The sequence below is a fragment of the Sus scrofa genome, chromosome 4 (genome assembly GCF_054392235.1).
Source record: "Sus scrofa isolate SSC_HxYL_T2T_F1_AM1 chromosome 4, Sscrofa_HxYL_maternal_Yorkshire_Landrace_v2.0, whole genome shotgun sequence".
Taxonomy (NCBI): Eukaryota; Metazoa; Chordata; class Mammalia; order Artiodactyla; family Suidae; genus Sus; species Sus scrofa.
In genome coordinates this window covers 82,045,963-82,070,327 of record NC_139386.1, presented here as the reverse complement: position 1 = coordinate 82,070,327, position 24,365 = coordinate 82,045,963, and the positions used below count along the sequence as shown (strand labels likewise).

At 42.4% G+C, this 24,365-nt stretch overlaps 1 protein-coding gene across 8 annotated transcripts in view; it reads right to left on the bottom strand.

Annotated features, from left to right (window-relative positions):
• ST18 (ST18 C2H2C-type zinc finger transcription factor) overlaps positions 1-24,365 on the bottom strand; it is a 300,959-nt gene that overhangs the window by 273,097 nt on the left and 3,497 nt on the right. For 7 of the 8 annotated variants that reach the window (XM_085022393.1, XM_085022392.1, XM_085022399.1 and 4 more), the window contains exon 1: positions 21,022-21,098. The exons of the other annotated variant lie outside the window; for it this stretch is intronic. The gene's annotated coding sequence lies outside the window, so the exon portion shown is untranslated. Of the gene's footprint in view, positions 1-21,021; positions 21,099-24,365 lie in introns of those variants that run through there. 8 annotated transcript variants of the gene reach the window in all.

Here is a 24,365-nt window from a genome sequence, read left to right as displayed (position 1 = left end):
GTCTGGGTGTTTCACGGCGAATAGGCCTCATCGATCTTAAGGGACCAGCAAATGGTCTTGATTTAAATGGTGTTCTAGTCGACAGAGAGAAAAGGGGGCGACACTGATCAGCAATCCTTTACCTTGCTTTGTGCTGAGTGATAATCCTGTGCAGAAACTTCAAAATAGACTTCATATAGGGCCTCAGAATAGATAAAAACCCACTTAATATGTGCTCTCCCCTTCATTTGGTCTGTTTCCATTTAGATAGTAAGAAAAAAATTATCCAACAGACATGTGAATTTGTTAGTTTGAATATGTCATTCCATGTTAGTTTCCAGTTTCTGTTGCAACAAAGAACTATAAAATTAGTGGCTTAAAACAACACACGCTTATTCGATTACTGTTCCAGAGGTCAGAACTGCAAATTCGGTGTCGCTGGACTAAAGCCAATGTGTTGGCCAGGCAGCTCCCTTCTCGGGCCTTTGTCCGGCTTCTAGGGGCTGCCTGTGGCATCGGCGTGTGGCCCCTTCCTCCATCCCTGCTTCCATCAGCACATGTCCTTCGTGAGCCTGACCCTTGGCCCCTCTCCTATGAGGACTTCAGTGATTACCTCAAACCCACCCGGCTGGTCCAGGATAATCTCCCATCGCAAAAGCCATCATTTAATCGCACCTGCACTGTCCCTTTTGCCACGTGCACCAAATTCCCAGCCCTGGAGACCGGGGTGCAGGCATGTTGGGAAGGCATCCTTCAGTCCACCGCAAAGTCCAAAACAGAACTTTTTTAGAGCATGTATGTTCTCACTGGGACTGTGGATAGAAGGCGCTAAAAGTAAACTGGGTGCTTCTCCTTGACTGTGAAGTGTTACAATACAAAAGAGACAGGTGCCAAGGACAGCCCCGTCAAGGCTCTCCCCTCCCCGCCTGTCCTCACCTGCCTTGGCACCTCCCAACCTCCCTGCCACCACCGCCCCCCAACATGGGCCACAGTCTGTGCCCATCCTCCTCATCCTTTATACAGCCCTGTGTGTGCTCTCCTTTTCCGTGCCAGCCTGCGTCCTCATCCTTTAAATCCCTGCTCGTAACTTTTATGACGTTCCTCACATTCTGCCTCCAGTTTGAGTGGTTTGTTAGAGGAGCAAGTGTAGTTTTGCTTTTTCTGTAAATGCTCAGGGTGCTCACCCTGGACACCTGCACTCAGCCTGTACTCACACCACATTTGTTTAATTATTTCCTAGTGCATCACCTCAACAGGTGAAGCAGATGACCAGACACAAAGCATGTAACTTCCTCTCTGGCCATGAATGAGTAGCAGGGATCAGATTTGCTCTTCTACCTTAAACGGCTAGAAAATTGCACAAACACTTGCTATCACAACATCAGAGGACCCCCGGGGACTCAGGATTGAATGCCAAAGGAGGCGCAAACAGGAGGCACTTTCCCAGCTACAGCATGACATGATGGCTTTGCTTAGCAGAGAAGATCTGGGTCCCGGAGCACAAGGCAGGGGGAATTCACAAGGCAGCACCGCAGAAAAGAGAGCTCCTTGCATCTGCAGACCTAATAAACTGCACTCAACTCCTCACTGAGTCCTGGCCTGTGCGTGCCTGAGAGGAAAACTCAGAATATTGCCTTAGAAATGGGACTGAACGAGCGCTAGACAAATGGCTGTTCTAGACTCTGCCTACCAAAGCATAAAAGCAAGCCTTGAAAGCATCCAACTTGTTACAAGTAATGGCATTCCGGAAGAAATTCCAACACAATACAACAAAATCTGGCAGCCAACCTCATTCATAGTAATCAATAATGGCCAACATCCAATCACAATTTACAAGGCAAACCCACAGCTAATGCATACACAACAGTGAAAAGCTGAAAGCTTTTCCTCAAAGATCAGGAATAAGACAAGGATGCCCACTCTCACCATTCCTATCCAACATGGTACTGGAAGTCCTAGCCAGAGCAATTAGGCAAGAAAAAGAAATAGAAGGCATCCAAATAAGAAAGAAAGAAGTAAAATTGTCTCTTTTTTGCTGATGACATGGTTTTGTATATAGAAAATCCTAAAGATTACACACACACACTCACACACACACCACAAACCTGTTAGAACTAATAAATTAAATAAAACTGCAGGATACAAATTCAACATATAAAAACCAGTCCCATTTCTAAAAACAAGGAAGGAACTGTCCAGAAGAGAAATTAAGAAAACAATCCAATTTATAAAAGTATCAAAAGGAATAAAATACTTAGTAATAAATTCAACCAAGGAAGTGAAAGATTTATATACTAAAAATGATAAAGCACTGGTGAAAGAAATTGAAGAAAACATGCATAAATAGAAAGATATTCATGCTTATAGACTGGAAGAATTAATATTATTAAGATGGCCATACTTCCCAAAATGAAGTACAAATTCAATGCAATCCCTATCAAATTCAAATTGGCATTTTCCACAGAAATAGAAAAGAATCCTAAAGTTGGTATGGAACCCCATAAGATGCTAAATACCTAAAGCAATCTCAAGCGGGAAGAACAAATTTACAGGTATCAAACTTCCTGATTTAAAAATATATTCCAAGGCTATGGTAATCAAAACAGTATGGTATTTAGATTAAAAAGGACATATAAAACAGTGGAACAGAATAGTGAGCCCACAGTAAGTTAAGGATTTGACTTTGTCACTGTTGTGGCTCAGGTTGCTATTGTGTTGCAGTTTTAATCCCTGGCCTGGGAAATTTCACATGCTGTGGATACAGGCAAAAAAAAAAAAAAAGAATAGACATCTCATGTATATATTACATATTTTATTAGTTGACATATATAACCAACTAATCTTTGACAAAGGTGTCAGGAACACACAATGAAGAAAGGATAGTCTCTAATAAAGGACATTGGGAAAATTGGCTATTCACATGCAAAAGAAAGAAACTGGACCCTTATCTTACACCATACATGAAAATCATCTCAAAATCAATGATTTAAACTTAAGACCTGAAACTGCAAAACCCCTAGAAAAAAAATCACAGGGTGAATCTCCTTGAAATTTGTCTTGTCAGTGATTGGGGGGGGGGGCGGAATTTAACACCAAAAGTACAGGCAGCAAAAGCAAAAATAAACAATTGGGACTACACAGAATTAAAAACTTTCTGCACAGCAAAGAAAATCACCCACAGAGTGAAGAGACAATCAACAAAATGGGAGGAAATATTTACAAATCATTTACGTGATAAGAGGTGAATATCCAAGATGTGTAAGGAACTCGATAGCAAAAATAAATAAAAAACCTGATTTTAAAGCAGGCAAAGGATCTAAATAGATATTCTGGAGACCTGGTGTACAGCCTGGTGAAAACAAAGGGAGAGAAGAAGGTGACGAGGTGAGAGGTGACCTGGTGACTACGTTACATAGCTTGATGGTGGTGATCACTCCACGATGTGGACGTATGTCCCAACGTCACGTTGTGCACGATAAACATACACAATCACACTTCTTCAATAAGGCTAGGAGAAAATTTACCAGGCAGGAAAGGAACAGGGAAAGATTGTCACTTACTAAGGGAGGCCTTAATTAAGAAGAATGGATTCAGAAATGCCAGAGATGACGGGATCAGCAGAGAGACCACTGAAATAACAACTACAAGCTCTCATATCCAAGAATCTAGAGGGGAAACGTGAACATAATGTAGTGAGAAAAGGAAGACACAGACAAGACCCACATGGACCTTCTGAAGAAGAAAAGAGCACATCTGAAATGAAACTAGCCGGGTGGATACAGGGAGCATCCCAGTGATGACTCCTCAGTGTATCGTTCTGACCATTGAGTATAAGTCAGTGGACCCCCTGTGTTCCTGAACACAAGCTCTCCGGTGACTCCACAGATCAAAAAAAGCACACTGTCAATGATACTTTCAGGCTGGACTGTCCCAGCCACCACTGCGCCAGGACCCCTAGTACCCCCCAGTTTCACAGACACTGATGCTACGGCATATTGAGACGCACTTGACTATGCATGTCAGGATCCCGAGTTTAATTAAAGTTACGATGTGAACAAATAGAGTCCATTAGACAAGAAAAATTTGGTCTTGGCAAGTGATATTTGCATCAATTTGCTTAATTAGATCAGTACTTTTAAAACAATTTGTAAAGCATAGGATTAAAGGCCTGAATTTCAAAGGATTTAGCAGAAGCCACAATCATGGTTTCAAACAAAGCATCTGCAAGAAATTGTAGGCTGAAAAACAGCAATTAGCAGCCCACGGAAAAAAATTAATGGAGACCATTTCTACCAATTGAATAACCATGTCTAACATGGTTTGGTTTGAATCACTGATAACTTAACCTTCACCAAATTTTCCAAAGTGGAAGCAAACGGCCCCTCTTGTTTATTTCAGAACTAGGTCTCAAATAAAAATGAATCCCAGGTGCAAAAAATATTGTGTCACTTTGGCTTCGAGGGGAAAGCCAACAAGAGCCAGGGTTGGCAGAGCCCAGCCCTAGCCCTGCTTCTCGTCCTCACGCTTAAACAAAGTAGACACAGCCCTTGAGCTACTGAATCCATCCCCAGCCACTGACTCAGTAAATCTCGTGATTCAAGTTATTAGTTGAAAGTCCATTGAAAATGTATTTTATTTATCACTTTATTAATAGCTTAATCAGTCATCTTGACCATTCATCTTCCTAAAAGAGAAAAGAAGTAGTTGAGGGGAAAATAAATCTGTGCAGAAGGTAATTTTTTTTAAATTTTTCTTGAAAATAAAGATTATGCTCTGGTTTATGCCAAAACTTGTTTCAGGATCTTTCAGAGGAGGGGGGTGGGGGTGTCAGGGGGTCGGCAACCGTCCCCTAATCCTGGTTACTCTTGTTCACTGGACCCTGAGAAGCTCTCAGATCCTGACTCTCTCTCTTTTTCTTGGAAATTGTCATATATTTTGTTTAACTCAATACATCCAGAATATTAACATTTCGACGTGTGATCAATATAAAAGTATTTTACTGTTTTTGTACTGTTCTCTTCCTTTTGGGGGGATGTTTAAACTTTATGGACTTACAAGGTGGTGTTAGTTTCAGGTGTCCAGCAAAGAGAAGCTGATGTCCCTTCTGATTCAGAGAAAGAGGGCAGGTGTGAGTTGGTGTCACAGGACCCCACTTAAAAAAGATGTGCGTGTTCCCATTACTTCCAGCCTGTCTCCCCTTGTCGCCACCTCCCGCATAACGGATCCAAGAGTAGAAATTACAGGCTCTGACCCTGAGGTTCTCTTCCTCCATGTGTGATGCATAAAACCGAGGAACTATTCATAGAATGAGGAAGCTTAAATCAAAACTGAAACCAAGCCCTGCCCCCCCAAAATGACAGGACTCAAACCTTGTAGACGACCCCACTTCCCTGAGCTGTCCACCTCCTTCTGGGGAGCCTCCTAAGCCCACCTCATCTCTTTGGGATAAAAGCCCTGTGTGGGTTCCTGCTGGTGCCCAGTGCATGGGGGCCAGAGTCCTCTCGCCCCATCAGCTCCCTGAGAACAGCCCGGCCTTGGGCTGCTCTGCGGCCGTGGGGCTCATAAAGACTCACCGGATACACACAGACTGTGAGTCATTGCGAAGACAATTTCCCAGGCAATGAATACAAGGTACAAACGCTGCGGTTAACTGCACAGAAATATCAGACAGTGAAAGGCATTTCAGATCACGTTTTAAAGCATGTCTGCCTTTACTTCCTGACTATCTCTACTTGAATATTGTAGGCATCTTTAACTTTATCATCCCATTCCCGGAGTTCCCGTCGTGGTGCAGCGGTTAATGAATCCAACTAGGAACCATGAGGTTGTGGGTTCGGTCCCTGGCCTTGCTCAGTGGGTTGGGGACCCGGCGTTGCCGTGAGCTGTGGTGTAGGCTGCAGAGTCAGCTCAGATCTGGTGTTGCTGTGGCTCTGGCATAGGCCAGTAGCTACAGCTCCGATTCGACCCCTAGCCTGGGAACCTCCATATGTCACAGGAGGCGACCCTAGAAAAGGCAAAAAGACCAAAAAAAAAAAAATCATCCCATTCCCACCCTTGATGCACACCCTCCCCCCACTGCCCAGCTCTGGGGTCAAAGGGGAGGAGGGCAGCTGGAGGCCAGTGAGCTACCCAGGGCACAGTGACAGGTGTCAGACCACGTGGTGCCAGTGGGGCTGGGAGAAGCGATGAATCCTGGGGCCTTTGAGGGCCACACTGACTCAAAGGCTGTGAGGATGAGCCAGATACAGGGACAAGAGAGAAGAGGGTGTGAAGACTGACATCCAGACGCTGACCCGGAGACACAGGAGGGTGAAAGGACCACTTGCTGGTGCGGGAAGACCAAACAAGGACCAAGTTTTGGAGGGAAGGGTAGACGTCAGAAGCTCAGTTCTGGACGTGTTACTCTAAGAGGGTCTCGTCGCTGTCACCCAAATAGAAATGTCTCATGGGATGTTGGAGAAATGAACCTAGAGTCTAGGGGAAGGATCCAGGTTGTAAACATAAATTTAGGAGCCAAGGATAGACAGGTGGTGTTTTAACGTGAGATAAGATCCCCAAAAGATTTATGGTCAATGAAAGAGAGAGCGACCACAAAACTGTTTATCTGATGGAAAGATGAAGGACTGAGGATTGACCACCCCAACTGCTCAGCAGGGGGTCATTTATGAGTTTCCGTGTAGCTGCCGGGAAACAAAACCAGCGTGAGCATCAGGGCTAGTTCAGGTCCGCCCGGAGCACCAGTCCAAGGATGGCAGGGTCTGTGCCTGGACACGCTCATGTCCTACCTAAGGGTGTGCTGTCGGGGGGAGGGGGGGGTTGGAGCAGTGGGACTTCGACGGCATTTTGGAACAAAGTCCTGATGACAGCATAGAAGGAAAGTTGGAATCTGGCCTCTGGATGGCAAATGCTCACAGGCCAACCCTTGGAAGTTCTTACCTGACGTAAATCCATTCAGATGAAATCGGAGGGAGGCACTTCACGAGTCCCTTCCTCCCCCACAAGTTCCTTCTTTGTCAGCCTCCCTGCCAAACACCAGGAAGCCACCAGAACAACAAAGGGGCTGATAAACCCCTGAGTCCAGAGGTGCTTCTTTTATCAGCTCTGAGGCCCCTCCGGCCCTCACATCCCCACTGGCTGGGTGTCAACTCTACTCCTAGTGAGCGGCATCCGTCAGGATGAAGAGCACTTCCAAATAAACGCCCAGTTTTACTCCCAGAATCGATTTACATCGAGCTATTCAGGGATAGATGTGTATGGATAGAGGGCGGAATCCACCTATAGAAACTTGTCTTCCTTCCTTTTCCTCTAGAGAGAAAGTGCTTGAGTGTCAGAAGGTGTCCAAGCTCAAACAGGATGACTTCATGTCCATGTAGATCAAAACTTAACTTGTCCCCCGAAAAATATATTCCCCCAAACATCTGATAATTTAGACCGACTTCAGGAAATGTTGCCTCTGTTTCATAAAAAAGCAAGCAAAGGATAAATTTTGGCCTTGAAATCAAAATAAAAACCTGAATATTTAACCCCAGACCGCTGGCCCTCTGCACCAAGCAAGATAGTACCGTTTCACTGAGACTCATGGTGGTCTTAAGAATTGCTGATCATTCAAAAGTATTAAAGCACTTACTCATTATTTATTTTAGGGCTATAAAAATGTGACAACACGCTATGCGTAGAAGTGTTATGTTTCACGATTGAAATAATTTGTCGTCACTGAAACTTTAACAAAACCTAATAACGTCCTTACTCAGCTCACAGAAGAGCCTTCAGCTTACATCTGTCTGCTCACAAAGCAATTTAAGAGATATTATTTCCCATCGTTCTCAAAATAACATTGTCAAGAAGACAGTTGAGCCATTCTTATATTTTCAGTGACAACGGGAAGAAGGGGCAGCAATTTTCCACTGAATAGATTTCCCCAAAGATGTTAATTCTCTGAAAGATAGCAAGACAAATTGTACTTCATGAATCTCAAGAACCACAGCTGGGCCAGGCGCCAGGGCAAAGCCCCAAGGAGACGAAGGAGAACTGCTGAGCTATATCCCGGGCACTTCCTCCCTCCACAAAACCCTGGGCTTCCACTGAAGCCTGGTCTAGCATCCGGATCCATGTCTCCTCATCAATGCAGCAGCCCCTCCCCTTACTGATGTGGGCCCGACGGACGTAAGAAAATGTGGAGAAAAAAGAGAATAGGGCCAGATCCACTCGTTCTGTTGATTAAAGAAGACAGTCGATGGGCCCGAGAGCAGACTCTTGAAAGTGCCGCTGGACTCATGCTGCGGAGAAAAGAGTCAACTTGGCGATTGTGAAAGACAGCCACCCCATCACCGTGTAAGTACCTTCATCCAGAGAGGAGGCAGGAGGTACCAGAAGATGCCCAAGACCCAGCAGAACCACGCTGTGGCCACATAGCCCAAACCCCATGTTTCCAGGAAAGTATAGTCCCAAAGCACCTGATAATTTGAATCAGCTTCAGAAAATAATGCCCATCTTTCTTACAGAGAATTCCTTTCTTTTTTTTTGTCTCCTTTGGCAGCTTCTCATGTATCCCAAATAAAGTTGCCATACTCAGCAAATAATAATACAGGACATCAGTTAACTTAGAATTCAGCTCATCAATACATAATTATCAGTACCTCTCAAATACCTCTTGGAACATACTTAAACTAAAAAAAAAAAAAAAAAAAAAAAAAAAAAGATGTTTTGCTTATCTCAAATTCATATTGAACCAGACATCCTGCATTTAACCTGGTACACTTGGTCCCCCAGGAACTGAACCAGAAGCTCACATCGGGTTTAATCCCCTGAATGTACTGTCACAAAGGCCCCAGTCTGCATTCCTAGCTACCTGAAAAGCCACCTAAGAAGGACTCAAAGGAATTAGAATATGTACTCCAATCTAAGGCACCAGAGGAGCTTTTTATTTGTCCCGTCATCTCTTACAGACCTTCAAGCTACTTGCTCCTGTTGTCCCAGATGAAAACATCACTGCTCCTCAAACACATCCTCCTGATGTTATTAGGCTTCAAGGCTTTAGAGGCAGGTCAGGGCCTGGTAGCTGTCCTTTCTGCTGGGCACCAAGAAGCCCCAAGTTGAGAGGTGTTATGTTTCACCTCAGGAGACAACCTCCACTCCCTCAGGGATTAGGAGCAGGGTCAAATTCCTGTCATCTCCAGGTACAGGCCCCAGAGTGGGCAGCACACCCGCTGTCACCTCTTGCACACCTGCTGGGGAGGCCTGGTTCCCACAGCCTGAGCCTAGTGCCTCCAGTGGTCACTAGGGAAATTGCAGAAATCCAGGCCCTTTTCAGCCTTTGGTTGTCCCCATCTAATGTGAAAGATCATTACATTTGCATATTACAGTTCTTCTACTCTTCCTAATTTTGATTAAATAAACCATTATTTTATGTTCTTATTTCTTTTAAATAGTTGTATGCTTAACTCTGCTGTTTACCTTTAAAGCAGAGCTTTAAAGACTGACCCTGGCTCACCGTTCTTGTGGCCCTTATTGGTTCACATATATTTAAAATCAGTTTTCTGGAGTTCCCCTCATGACTCAGCGGTAAGGAACCTGACTAGTATCCATGAGGACACAGGTTTGATCCCTGGCCTCGTTCAGTGGGTTAAGGATCTGGTGTGGCCCGTGAGCTCTGGTGTATGTTGCAGATGGGACTTGGATCCTGCATTGCTGTGGCTGCGGTGTAGGACGGCAGCTGTAGCTGTGATTCGACCCCTAGCCTGGGAACCTCCATATGCCGAGGGTGCGGCCGTAAAAAGAGAAACAACCCTCTAGAATCCGTTTTCCAAGTGTCTTCAAATATCTGCTAGGATTTCACTTGAAACTGAATTGAATTTATAAACTAATTTGGAAAAATTAACATTTTTATCATGATTAATTATCCTCCTCATGGGTATACTATAAACCTTTTTTATTTATTTATTTATTTATTTTTTTTGGTCTTTTTGTCTTTTTTGTTGTTGTTGTTGTTGTTGCTATTTCTTGGGCCGCTCCCGCGGCATATGGAGGTTCCCAGGCTAGGGGTCGAATCGGAGCTGTAGCCACCGGCCTACGCCAGAGCCACAGCAACATGGGATCCGAGCCGCGTCTGCAACCTTCACCACAGCTCACGGCAACGCCGGATCCTTAACCCACTGAGCAAGGGCAGGGACCGAACCCGCAACCTCATGGTTCCTAGTCGGATTCGTTAACCACTGCGCCACGACGGGAACTCCTAAACCTTTTTTAGTTCTTCCCAAAATGTTTTTAAGTAGTTTTAAATTTCCCCCCAAGATATGAATCATTCTTTGCCTGGCCATTTTCTATAAATTCTGTAGTCTTATTGTTATTTTAGCGGCAAACATATCCATTACTTTTCTAGATAATTGAGAGTGGTATATATGATCATGACTGATTTCTGCGTGTTCACTTATGTCCAGAAAGCTGGCTGATTTTCTCAATTTTTCTAAGTAGATCCAGTGAATAGCAAATAATGACAGTTTTTTCACTTCCTTCCAATCTTTTTATAGCTTATTTCTTTTCTTGGCCCAAACTTCTGGGAACTTGTTAAACAGTAACAGTAATAGAGAGAAGGAGGCTGGGAAAGAAAAAAAGGAAGAGGAAGCAGAGAAGGAGAAGGAGAAAGAAGAGTTCAGGCTCTTTGCCAGACACTCATCTCAGCACTTTACTGAAATTAACAAGTTTGTCCCTCTGAACCTTGCATGGCGGGTTCTACGGTTACTCCCATTTTAAGGGAGAAGAAAATGAGAGGCAGAGAAACCAGGAACTTGCCCCAGCTCTGTGGGTAGTAGGTCCCCTTTCTGGGCATAGGAGACATTATTTTGCTTCAATATGGAGGAGCCCTGGACTTTTTTTTTTTTTTTCCTTTCATTTTTTAAAGTCGTTTTGAAGTATCGTGGATTTACGATGCCTTGGAGTTTTTTTTATTGAGGGTGGTCTTGCGTATTTGAATGTTGATTAAAAACTAATCTTATCTTCAGGAATATCTTCAGAATTCTCTTCTGCTTTCCATCATTCCATTTGTGTCCAATTTTTTTTAAATTAGTGCTTGTCATGCCATTTGGTTTACCTGTCCTCCGTGACCACAACTGCATATGGTCAAAAAGTATGGCATTCTCCTGATGTATATGCATGACTCTCATGTCTAACATTTGCAAGTTCCAATTCTCTTCAGAACTCTGCCAGCTCATTTCACATTTTCTCCCAGTTTTGTCATCTCATCTTGTTAAATAAGGACACGCAGTCTAGTTTTTCCATGTTCTGGAGAAATAGCAAGTATTTACCCTTGAGCAGTTTTCTTTCACATGGGTTCTCAAAATGTTTTTTTGTTTTATAAATTTCTTTTTTTTTTTCTTTTGGTAGCCAGGTTATTAGGTTTTTGTCCAGTTTTTTGGTCATAGTTTATGGGTCCATTACTCTGAGCCAAGCTTTTGAGAGGAAAGGAAGGATGTGATGGCAGCGCCCCCCTAACCCCCACTTGCAAGGGAAGGGGGTGGGGGCCGGGATGCTCCGACTGCGGTACACCTGCCCGCGCTGTGACACCCAACGGAGCCTGCTCACTGTGAGGACGGGTCTGGGGTCTGCCGGCCCCGCACCCTCCACTCTGGGCAGTGCACCGAGGTCAGGATCCCCGCAGACACCAGCGGCCGCAGACCACGCCGGCCACCAAAGATCAGGGGTCCGCCCGTCCGATCTGGGCCACCTTCGAGCTGGAAACGTGACCTAATGTGAACTTTCAGAAATCTGCTTTCACTGTGTCTCCTTTCATTCCGCCCACACGTTGGCAGAACTTTTCATTACTTCTGACTTACGGTTATGAAAAATGAGATTTTCCTCTGTGTTTACAACCTTTTTCTTGCTTTTATGAATGTGAAGGCCATGAATATCTTTGCTATTTCCAACCAGAAAGTCTCTAAATATCTACGGGTCCATCTGCTTTTCTCCTTGTCTCTGGCTGTGACTGGAGTTTGGCCACCATGGCAGCAAGTGGATAGCCCACGCCTGCTCTCCAGCTCCACCACCCCACTGTCCACCCTCAGCCAGGGTGCTCTTCCCTAAAACGATAGATGGATCCCATTACAGCCTTTGAGGGTCTTGCTCCTACATAAGGCCTCCTGCCGCTGCCGAGGACTCTGCTGCCACCCCTGCGCCCGCACCACCTTCCCCTCTTCCCAGCACGCTGGACCACCCCCATTTCTCCGGCCCTGCCCACCCCCTCCCCTGCCTTCCCTTCAGATGAGCCCCCACCCCTTGACTGACTCGCACCCACAAACGTCAGATTTCACCACCATGCCGCTTCCTCCAAGAAGTCTTCCCAGTCTGTTCCTAGTAGACAGGGGCTGAATGTAACTGCCCTCTGATGGCCTTGGTACCCTTCTACCCCAGAGTCTACAGGAGGGACTGGCAGGTTGTGAGTCATTAGCAAATATTTATTAGGATGGAATGAGCAGGCCACAGACCAAGCCCTGAACACAGACATAGATAAAGATGATTTTTCCCAAGGGACTCAAGTTCTAGTGATGCAAAACATAGATGCTATAACATCAGATATGGAAAACGGTGGGAAAGATCAAGACACACTTTCTTTTCATAGCAGTTGCATTTGACATACATTAACATAATAAGGGAGAACATCGAAACATACTTAGGTCATTGCCCAGAAGCCCTCCTGGGCTTCTTCCCAGAGGAGTGTCTGCCATGCCTGGGACAGAGAGCATAACACAATGACTCGGTTCCTTGTCCCTGAACACCCTTTTAATGAATGTATTGTTTTCAAACTATGGTTAATGATAGGCTTTTTGGTGGCTAAGAATCCAGAAACTCACCTTCCATCACGGAGGCTTATTTGGGGGGATTTTGTTTGTTTGTTTGCTTGCTTGCTTGCTTTTTAGGGCTGCACCCACGGCATATGGAGGTTCCCAGGATAGGGGTCGATTTGGAGATGCAGCTGCTGGCCTACACCACAGCCACAGCAACATGAGATCTGAACTGAATCTGTGACCTACACCACAGCTCACCGCAATGCTGGTTTCTTAACCCACTGAGTGAGGCCAGGGATCGAACCCAAAACCTCATGGTTCCTAGTTGGATTTGTTTCTGCTGCGCCACAATGGGAACTCCAACGGGGCGGGGGGGATGATTTTAAAATCTAAATGCAATGACATTTAAACCTAAATGCAACAACAATTAAACCTAAATGCAATGACAATTAAAAGGTCCCAGGAAGATGCCCTGGTGCAGCGCCAAACAAAGCACCCATGAAAATTGCCTGCTGCCACTACTGTTCCAGGTCTGGACACTGAGCACTGGGCTCTGCTTCTCGCTGGCCTGCTGGGCCCTTCTCAACCCTGTAAGTGCAGGTTCACTATTTGACTCAGAACATGGACTAACCTCAGAAAAAAAAGACTTAACTTCAACAGCATCTGTTCAAGATGTGCCTGTCACAGTTTCTTTCAACTTCCCATAAAACAACTATTTTTTTTAAAAAAAGAATACAAAAATTTAGGCTATTTCCAGAACCCAGTGCCAGAAACTTAGAAGACCTACTTTTCCACTTTAAAATTTAGGTTGCTGAAAGCAAACTGAAAGCAAACACACACACACACACACACACACACACACACGAGTACTCACACACAACCCAACTCAAAGGCTGCTGAACAGAGAACTAACAGAAGGCACATCACAACTGCTTTTCTCCCCCAGATCATACCCCTGTAGGCTCCCTTAATGTGTGATAAAGAAAAAGTACTCCAACATCCATCAACTGAGAAATGGATAAAGAATATGTGGTACATATGCACAATGGAATATTACTCAGCAACAAAAAAGGATGAAATTGTACCATTTGCAACACCATCAGGTTAACAGACTTCAAGATGAAAATATTAATAGAGACAAAGAGGGACATTTCATAATGATGGGAGAGTCCATTCATCAGGAAGATATCACAATCTGAAATGCATGTGTGCCTAGTACAAAGTGTCAAAGTGCATGAATCAAAAATAGACAAAAGTGAAAGGAGAAATAGACGATTCTATAACTATACTCAAAACTTTTAACCCCCTTCTCTTGAAAATTCATAAAAACAGTTAGACAAAATGTAAGTACATGTGGATGATCTGAAAATTATCAAACCTATGCCCACAATTGACATTTAGAGCACAATTACAGGGTGTACATCTTTTCACAGGCACACAGTACACGAAAAAATAGGCCATATGCAAGGCAATAAAACAAGTCTAACAGATATAAAAGGTTGAAAGTCCCCAAGGAAATGTTGTATGACCACAATGGAATATAATTGGAAATCAGTAAGATCATTAGGAAATACTGATATATTTAAAAATTAAACAGCACATTTCCAAATGATCCACTGATCAAGGAAGAAATCACAGGGGAAATTAGAATGCATTTCTTATTAAATCAGAATAAAATATACAACAGAAAAATTGGTGAGATGCAGCTAAAGGGTTTTGAAAGTAATTTTTAAATGCCCATATGAAAAGAAAAAAGTTTTACCATCAATGACTAAGTTTCTACTGTATTAATTTAAAAAGTAAAAGTAAGCCCAGGGTAAGTAGGAAGAAGGAATCAATGAAGAACAGAAATCAACAGATTTTTTCTAAAGACAGAAAAAATAGAGAAAATGGACAAAGTCAAAAAAGATGGTTCTTTCGAAAGACCAACCAAGTTGATATTGTAGATTGAACAAGAAAAAAAAAAGAGAGGAAGAACAGAAATTATCAAATCAGCAATGAAAAAGAGACTATTGATACAGATCCTACAAACATTAAAAGATAATGTACAACTTTATGCCACTAAATATGAAAACAGATGAAATAGAAAATTTCTTTGAAAAATATATTCTACAAAAATTGACACAAAAATGAAACAGAAAATCTGATCATTTCACTGGTAAATTCCAATACAATCTGATATAAACTCTTTAAAAAAGCAGTGAAGAGGAGATATTTTGCAATTCATCATATATGATCGGTGTGTAACCCTTGCCTTCAGATCTGACAGAGATACTACAAAAGAAAAAAGAAATTGCAGACTAATATCGTTCATGAAAACTGATGCAAAAATACTATAGAAAATTAGCAAACTGAACCCAGCATTAGTCACCCAGTAGAGTTAATCCCAGGAATGCAAGATCGATTGAACACATGAGAATCAATGTAATCCATTACATAAATAGAATAAAATTGAAAACCATATGGTCATTTTAACAGACATAGAAAAAGCACTGGACCAAAAAAAAATCCATTTTTTATTTTTAAAAAATATCCAGCAAATCAGGATAAAAGGAACTTCCTCAGTCTAACAAAGGGCATCTGAAAGGAGCCGACAGCCAAAATCGTATTTAGCGGTGAGACACTTAGCACTTCCTTCCTAAATGAGGAACAAAGCAAGAATGCCCCCTCTTTCAGAGGCGCTAACCATTGCAGAGGCAAGAAAAAGAAATAAAAGGCATAAAGATCAAAAAGAAAAGAAAATGGTCTTTATTTGCACAGAACACAATGTTTACACAGAAAACCCAGGAATCTCTGCCCTGGCTCAGCAGAAATAAATGTGACTAGGAACCATGAGGTTGTGGGTTCGATCCCTGGCCTCAATCAGTGGGTTAGGAATCCTGCATTGCCATGAGTTGTGGTGTAGGTTGCAGATGAAACTCGGATCTGATGTTGCTGTGGCTGTGGTATAGGCCAGCAGCTATAGTTCTGATTGGACCCCTAGCCTTGGAACCTCCATATGCTGTGGTTGCAGCCCTAAAAAGAAAAAAAAAAGAAAAAAAAAAACAAAACCAGCAGTCACTGAACTAATTAAGTGATATGAACAAGGCTGCAGAAGACAAGGTCAACATGTAAAAATCAAATGCATTTTGGAGTTCCCTTGTGGCGCAACAGAAACGAATACAACTAGTATCCATGAGGATGTGTGTTTGACACCTGGCCTCCCTCAGTGGGTGGGGGATCCCGTGTTGCCATGAGCTGTGGTGTAGGTCACTGACATGGCTCAGATCCCACATTGCTGTGACTGTGGTGTAGGCCAGCAGCTGCAGCTCCTAGCCTGGGAACTTCCATGTGCCACAGGTGCGGCCCTAAAAAAAAAAAAAAAAAAAAAAAGTACATTTTATATACTAAGAGAAAACAGTGAAAAGTTTTAAAATTTAAATACAATTATAATGCCACCAAAAATATGAAATAATTAGGGATAAATTGAAGAAAAAATTGACAAGACCTCTAAATTGAAAACTTCAGAATATTTTTAAGAAAAATTAAAGAAATGAAGAGATATGTCATGTTCGAGGATTATAGAACTCAATATGGCTATAATGTCAGTTCGCCTCCAAATTGATCTATTGAGTCAAAAGACTCATGTTATAATCCCAGAGGCCTGTGTGTGTGTGTGTGTGTGTGTGTGTGTGTGTGTAAATTTTGATAAACTGATTATAAAGTTCTTATAGAAATGACGGAGGGCCTAAAATGTCTAAAGCAATCTTGTAAAAGAATAACCAAGTTGGAGGACTTAACAACTGTCTAACTCCAAGAATTACCATAACATTCCAATAATCAGGACAGCATAGCATTTAAAGAAGGATCCACAATTAGACCAATGGAAAAGAATAGAGAGCCTGGCAATGGATGCACACACACAAACACACCAAATTAAACAATAAGCGATGTTTTTAAATGTTGCCAGAGTAATCCATTGAAGAAAGAATACAGCCTTTTGAATGAGTGGAATTAGAATTGAATATATTTATAGAAAAAAAAGAAACTCAATCCATACCTCACACCATATATAAGAATTAATTCTAAATAGACCACAGTTCCAAATGCAAAACCTAAGACCATAAAGACTTTAGAGGAAAACACAGAACAGCTCCATATTTGAGGGTAGGCAAAGGGTCCTCCGTTTATAGAAAGTAATAATCATGAAAGGAAAAATTAATAAATTAGACTTCATCAATATGAAAACTTTATGTTCATGAAAAGACACCATTAAAAAAGTGAATGATAGTCTCGCACTGGAAGAAAAAATCAAAAGCCAAAAAAACAAAAACACAAAATCTAGCATCCAGGAGCCATAAAGACTCTCTCCTACCCAAGAATGAGACAACTCAGTGTTTTAAATGGACAAGTTTGAACAGATACTTCAGAAAAGATGTAAAAGTGACTGATCCTATGTGAAAAAGCACCCACATCACTCATCATCAGGGAAACACAAATTAAAACCAGAACGCCTAAAATTAAAAAGATCAGTCACACAAATGCTGGTGAAGGTAAGGAACAAGTGGAACTTAAACATTATTGGAGGGAGTATTAAATGCTTTGCAACACAGACTGTCAGTTACTGATAAAACTAAACTTATACCTGCTCTCTGACCCAACAATCACAGGCTCAGGTATTCACCCAAAAGAAATGCAAGCCAGCATGTTAAAAGCACTTCTGCTCATAATAGCCCAAATCCGGAAACAGCCTAGATGACCAGGAACAGCAGTATATTCACATGACGGAGCAATATTCAGCATTTTGTTTACAGCCACACCCATGGCATATGGAAGTTCCCAGGCTAGGAGCTGAATCGGAACTGCAGCTGCTGGCCTACACCACAGGCACAGCAACACGGGATCCGAGCTATGTCTGCAACCTACACCACAGCTCACAGCAACACCGGATCCTTAACCCACTGAGCAAGGCCAGGGATCGAACCTGCATCCTCACAGACACTATATTGGGTTCTTAACCTGCGGAGGCACAATGGGAACGCCAATACTCAGCATTTTTAAAAAGAAGATACATGCAATTTGGCTAAGCCCAGGACATAGTGCTGAGTGGAAAAAGCTGGAACAAAAGAATGCAATTTGCATAATTCCATTTATATGAATTTCTAGAACAGGCAAACAGTCTGTGGCAGGAAACATCACAGCAGTGTTTGCCTCTGGATGTTGGGGTGGGGACTCACTGGGAAGGTGTTTGAGGAAGTTTCTAGGGTAAAGACGGTGCTTTTGGGAGCTCACAGATATATACAAGTTTAAAAGTCAATGCACACTTAAGATTTGTATAATTTATTATTATGTAAATTTCACATTCAACAAAAATCATTATTGTATAATAATACATAATGTATGTTGTAATATATGTTAGACATCCTACATTATCTAATATATATTTGATATATAATGATATTACATAAAATATAATATTTGTTTATAAGTATTGAAGTTTAATGGCCTCAAGTATTTAGAGAGAAGCATACTGATGTCTGTCATTTACTGTGATGGACAGAGGGACAGACACAATAAAACAAGCATAATACAGAGTGAATGTTGAACCTCGGTTGTGGGTAAGTAGACTTTTGCTATAAAGTTCACTCGACTTTGTGACATGCTTGCCATTTTCCAAAATGAAAACATGAGGTGTTTTTATGAAGCACACGCCCATGTGTGGAGACCCGTGTCTATACACACGGATACACGCATGTACGTGTGGCCAACAGTTTGAAGGGCTCAGTGGCAGAAGTGAGATGACATGAGTGTGGCCACATCGTAGGTCACAAAAGCCTCAGAGCCTCGTATTGCGCCAGAATAGTTTTCTAAAGAAATTTCTGGCCCGGCTCACATGACCTCCTGCAGAGAGGTCACTTCACAGCAGCAGATGAGCTGTGGGCATTTCGATGCCACCTCAGAACGGAAGTGGGGCTTTTTCCCTGCTGCTGCCAGAGGGGAAAAACATCCATTCACTGAAAAATGCATATATCCTTGGATCAAACCAGACTCTCATACCCTAAAGTCATTTCTGTCAAAACAGCAGACAAAAGACCCTGAGGTCTCTCCCTAGAGCTGGCCTTGTGCTGGAACTTGTGCAGGAGGGTGTTACAAGGACCGTGTAGGAGAGTCCTTAGTGTAGACATTCTAAGGATGTCAGGGATACCACAGTCTAGTGTCATTCTGTGTCCCACTCTGAGAACCCCACATGGCCATCTCTCTCCTTTCATTTTCAGGAAAAGCATGACTTAGTCTTGAGTGCCCGGTTTATTCTGTATGGACAGTGGGACTATTCTATTTGCCAACAGGAAGCTCAGAGCCAAGTTTGTCATACACCCAAGAAGTGACCCCATCATTAGTACTCAGATAAGCACCCCGGAACCATAGATGTCTTTCCTGCCTCGGTATCTTTCCCCACGTTTTCATATCCGAGTATGTGTCTCATTGTCATGATCATAGCTCTTTTTTTAACAAGATAGTTGTTTTCTTAACTCAGATTTGCTCCTGCAATAGTTTTTGTCTTTCGCACATTAGATCATGATCTAATTTATCACTGGTATCTCTCTGTTTAATTAGTTTTCTATCTTTTATATTATATTTTATGTTTTATAGCCATAAAAATAATTTCAGGCGCCACTTTTGTTTCTTTTTAGGGCCATACCTGTGGCATATGGAAGTTCCCAGACTAGGGGTCTAATCGGAGCTGTAGCTGCCGGCCTACACCACAGCCACAGCAACACGGGATCCGAGCCTCATCTGCAACCCGCACCACAGCTCACGGCAATGCCAGACCCCCGACCCACTGAGCAAGGCCGGGGATCGAACCCACATCCTCACGGAGACAGCACTGGGTCCTTAACCCACTGAGCTACAACAGGAACTCCTCAAGCACCTCTTGGAAGCACTAAAAATAATTAGGTAGAGGCTCATTTTGAAAAAGTAAGGAAATACTTCAGCAGAAGACATTCTAGAACCCCCGCCAATCAGGAAAGACGTGAGCTGCTCCTAGCACGCCACTCTCTGGTGACTCCCTGAAATCCCACAGCTCTAAACTGATTTCATCACCTGCCCTGAGCGACCTGTTAACCTAACATCTCCAGAAAGAAGAACCAGACCAGAGAACAAGAGGAGAAGAAAAGAGTGGGGTGGAGGCTTCCTGGTAACGGGGGCAAGTGATGACACACATCGCAGCATCGTTACCAACTAGCTTGTGAGTTGTTGTTTTAAGGAAAAGGTGGTCCCCTCCCAATTTTTCTTCTGCAGAAGACAGAAGATGTTTCTGTCACAAACTCTGCATGGATTATGGGACAGACATTTCACCATCGGCGTCAAAGAAATAATAAACAGAACTCATAACATAAGAGAATTGTAGGATATCAAAAAAATTGACATTTCTATTGTCTACAAATAGAAAGACATTTAGTTTCATCCCTTTGTCAATAACACTTTGAATGTCTGCTGTTCCGGCCACACGGCAGCGTCTCAGGATAGCTAGGATGGAAAAACACTTTGAAAGAAGACAGAGACAACACTTGTTCTGGGAGTTTCTTCAGTTTAGGTGAACGTGGCCCACACACAGATCCGTGAAGTGCCCAAGGACACATGAGGAGAGACACAGCCATGAGGTCGTGATGGGCTCTAAGCTTCTAGCATAAGTTCCAGGCGCAGTCGGGCACCAGGGACCAGCCTGGCGAGACCTCTGGACGTGTCCTGGGATTTCGGAAGCCTTGTGGCCGATGTGCTGGTGAGTGACACAGCACGGTCCCATGAGAGGGGAATGACTCACCGGGATTTGGAAAAAAATCTCTATTTCATAAGTTAATAAGCAGCTGAACTTTGAATACGCCCCCCCGTTACATGTCCCCAGCCTGGAGGGATTCATTCAGCACTTCAGCACGAACGCATGCGGACACATCTAGAGATTCCTTTCAAGCTTCACTTACCGAGTATAAACAATACGAGGCAGTGACTGTTAAGTCCCTTTTAAGTCAGCACAACCTAGTCAACAGTAACACAGAACAAAACAAAAAGCATCCCAACCCAAACATCATTAATCTGACAGTAAAGAGAAAGACCCTTTTTACACAGGCAGTGAAATTTTAAAATGTCCCAATAAACCTGGGTCAGAAAGAAAACGCAAGGCAGGAAAAGGAGAATTCTTAGCAAGGAAACCACAGCAGCGCTTGCATCTAAATTGTGAATAAAAAAGCCGGAATATCATTTCTTTAAAAATGTTGAAAAATCTTACTTTCGAGGGCAGTTGGAAATTCAGCTCCAAACCAGCTGCAGAGACACCGAGCTGCCAGCCTTGAAGGACTCACCTCTGAAACCTTGACACACACGCAGAACATGAAAAAGGGGAAAAAAAACTTTCCACAAACTTTGAAACCACGTGACTCCAACTTCAGTCCTGCTGCCACTTCTCCTTTTCCCTGGTTTGTTCATATTCAAAACTTTCGTGCTAATGTACACAGATTTATTTATCACAGGCAGGTGGTTTGCATCGCATTCTTCTCCATGGAAGACAATCAGAAATTGTCATATGGTTTGATGAAAAGCTGAACGTCTTTTCTGTGACTCTTAATTACGGTACAGAATCTAATCTACTGTCATTTTATAGAACAGGGGACTATTTTAATTGCTCTTTATATTTCTTTGCCATTAGTGTCCCCTAATTCATCAAAGGGTATTATTGGTCAATAGTACAAACAGTAAATGAAATCCCCAGAGGGGAGGGTCAGTGAGAACCCCTGGCACCCCTCTCCCCAGCTTCAGAGTAAAGTCTGGTGTGTGTGTGGTGGGGGGGCAGGCAGCAGAGCCCATTAGGAAAAAAAACATATGGAATATGGAAAGGCTTATTTATAAAGCACTATTCGGTGAAGCACCTGACAGAGCATTAGTTTTTGCATTACCATTAGTTATTTACTATTAAAGAAGCAATTTCATACATATATTACAGGCTTTTAATACCTGGGACCCATATGAGCTAGGGAGGATGTTTCATTTAGAAATTAGTATTCAGAAAAGCCAAAAACAAAGCAACAACAAACATATGAAGTGCATGCCCAATTATTATCATCACTGGGCTCAATATTTTTCAAACTAGCTTTAACCACGTCCTACTGGGATCAATATAGAGATCCCTTTCTCATCTTCAAAAAAAGATCAGTACAGTGATAGCAGAGTTAAATGTATAATCAAGAGTGAAAATTAAAATCTTAAAAGATTCCGTTTGCTGTGTAAGAGATTCAGGCGGTGTCAGCAGATCAATTTGACTTTTTAAAAACGATGATAAGTCACAATTCAGGTTGATCAAAATATGCAAGGAGTTCCTTGGTTGGGGGGGAGTTAGCCATGATACTTCCCTTAGCTGTCCCTTTTTAAAGCATATTTTTTAAAAATCCAGCCTGTTGTGAGTGTACATGAGGGAGTCAAGTGTCAAATATTTATTAACTGACGTCTTTAAGAAACATACTGACTTTTTTTTTTAATCTAAAACCACTTTTGCAGAGAGATTATGAAACTGTTTTAAATTTACTTTTCAAAAACGGTTTTTAGAGACTCTGATTTAAATACGGCAATAACAAACAAATAAACTGGAAGATCCTTAAAAGCCGAACCAAAGAATTCAGTCTGGGGTCTCTAATTAGGTTCCACGGTATTAAAAAATAGCCATCGATATTGAACAAACCTGAACATCCGTACTTTTGGGAAAGTGGCAATAAAAAATTATCCACTACCAGTCTCAGCCCGGTGGTGATGCAACTTTCATCAGAAGCGAGATTTGTTTACCAAAAATACAGCAACTCATTTTTTCCTCTATTCAGTCACAATTTCTTATTGTCCTGCTTATGAAGTCTGGAAAATAGCAATGTGACCTTATTATCATTAAAGTCTAGGACAGGTGTTCACGGTTAGCTTTGGGATTAAACAGTTTGGTACCAGCTCTCGGGAGTATTAAGACCTGTAACCAAATATATTTGAAAAGCAAATACCTGGGCACACTAGTTGCTATAGAAATAACATAAGCAGGAATAAAAGATAGGGCTCTCTTTTAAAACATAGTTAGACTCTTACTTGAAAATGCCCTACTTCTGCTTTAAGCAACAATCAGAAAGAGCAGAAAAGTAACTAAACGTTTATAAAACTTTTAAAGGTCAACTTTTATAGCACTTATTGGCAAAGATTCAAATCAGCTCACAGACTTCATAAATTCTGAAATATGACTTAAAATTCTGAATGCTGCTTGAAATACCTTTGAAACATCGATCAGAATTGAAATTTTAGTGCATAATATGTTATTTTAGAATCAAAGAAGACTACTTTGAGATGTGTTAAACCTTAAATGCATTTGACTTTTGGAAATGTACTTGGAACCCAAGTGCATCAATAAAACAGAACAGGGAAAAAAAATCCAACACAGCAGTCAAATCAGCCAGAGTAATACTCTAGCAATTTCAAAAGAATTTGCATGAGCAACTTTGCATTGGTGCACATGCACAAAGTTATCCTTTCAGCTGCATGGGTAGGAACAAGAATTCCATCATAAGCAGGAAAACAAATATTACATCCAATAGTCAAAACGAGCCTTCATTTTTTTTCTTCAGCTCAAGAGAATGCTAGACAATGGCTACTTTAATAGAGACATTTTAAAATGATCAACCTTTAAGGAAGTGTGGAAAGTAATATAATGATACCTAAATACGTGTAAACAAACTATATGTGAAATGAAGTATCTGATCTTTTAGCATACTCCAGAAGATGTTTTAACATTTGCTAAAATTGCCACTAACTTGAATAGAGAGCAAACAATAACCTATGTAACTACACTATGCTCTCCTCCAATTGTTGAAATGTTGGACATAATAATTATTGCCCCATCTTGGAGGCAGAGCAAACTCCCTCCCACTGCAGGAGATGCTTGAAATGAGCTTGTGAAATGAGTGATTCTGTCACAAGGCAACACAGACTATGTGATTTCCTTACCCGAGGCCTCCTGTCTATTAAACCCAGACACAGCTTCCAGAAAGATAAGCTTAGCATGATTCAAGTGGCATAAATACTGAAAGGCAGTTGTAACACAGTCTACTCCATCTTGTGCATTTTGTCAGGAACAGCTTCTGCTCAGGTTAATTACTCTTGCAGGACCTGACTACTCTCTGTCCAGGAGGTAGTCACATTTCCAAGATGCTCGAATTTCTCAATGAGATGAAGACGTGACATGCTGAGGAGAAAGCAGGGGTGTCGGTGCCGAGGGCAAGTTGGCCGGGGCTGGCCAGCCCGCGGCTCCAGGTGTGTTCTGCGTACAACTCCCACCTGCGGGACGACTGTACAGCCACTCTTTTGGTAGCTTTCACACCAATATGCCACCTGCACTCCAGCCTCCCAAGTTACCCCACACGAACTCCCACTGGCCTTGATGACAGCATCACGTGTGCATGACAAACTTCCCAGAGGCTGCCAACTTTCTTTTTCCTTTTGACTCGACATGGAATTTGCTGTACAATCTCACAAATTTTATCAAAGAAATTAATTTCTCTCAAAGTCATTTCCTCCCATCCTGCTCATCTCAGCAGCCTTCATGAGAAGGCC